Here is a 1,186-nt window from a genome sequence, read left to right as displayed (position 1 = left end):
AGAAAATGTATTGAATATTATATTTATTTATTTATTCATTATTCGTGATATAATTTAATATAATTTTTTTATCGATAAAAAAATATATTCAATATATTTTCAAGATATATTGTTTGGATTTGTTTATGCTTGGTCGACAACACGTAGTCAATGTTTCTGTCGCTGTTTAACTAATGTTATACATGTGGTGATCAGTGTTTTTTGTTAATAATTCGTTAACATTGTCATAACAAAAGTTTTTGCAAAGGAAAATGTTTGAAATTATCTTAGGAATCTTCAGTTTAGAAGTTTCAACATTTTTGGGATATATATAATAAAATATATAATATATATTTTATATATATATAATATATATAATAAAATTTAATATTTTTTTAAATAAGACATTATACAATTTTTGATTGAACAAACATAACATTCTATTTTATAATAATTGCAGAATATTATGTGAATAAAAAATATAAATATGAATATAATAATAGAACGTGACTCATTTAATGATGAAGAATATATCTAAACAAAAGAAGTAAGAAAATAATAATTAATTATTTAAAATATACGAAATAATTATTTTCTCATACCTGAACAACTATAAAAGAAAAGGAAGTGAAGCTGATGATACTATTATATAAAATTCTATATTTTGCGTTATAATATGGCCAAAGTCCCAATGTTGTTAAGAGAAACTTAGTAAAGTCGTAATAAGTCAATAATTCAACCATTGTATAGCATGGAAGAATAACTGGTTTCTTCCGTTGTTTATTCTCTTTTATTGATTTTATTTTATTTTAAAAGTTTTTGAGTAAAATATTAGTTACAACTTGCAGCAAAATGGCATAAGTTATAATTTAGGTATTTATTTATTCATACTTAAATGCGTTAAGAGTAAAGAATCGATTGATTTTTTTTCTATCCTTTAAATATGTAAATAAGCAATTAAAAAGATTATAGTTTGCTTAAGAAAACTACTGTTTAACTACTGTATAACTGTTTTCTTTAACAATTTTTTTTTTGTTCTGTTATTTATATAGCTGATAAAAATATTTCTCGATAGTTTCCATTTTGTTTTAGTTATTTGTTATGGAAACAAGTTTTTAATGTAAAAAAGATATAAAAAACAATATCTATAAATTATTAGTATTTCATGAATATATTTTATATTTTTCAAGTTTTAAAGTGATAAAAA

This window comes from Apis dorsata, unplaced genomic scaffold, assembly GCF_000469605.1.
Source record: "Apis dorsata unplaced genomic scaffold, Apis dorsata 1.3 scaffold_1109, whole genome shotgun sequence".
Taxonomy (NCBI): Eukaryota; Metazoa; Arthropoda; class Insecta; order Hymenoptera; family Apidae; genus Apis; species Apis dorsata.
This window is presented reverse-complemented; position numbering follows the sequence as displayed.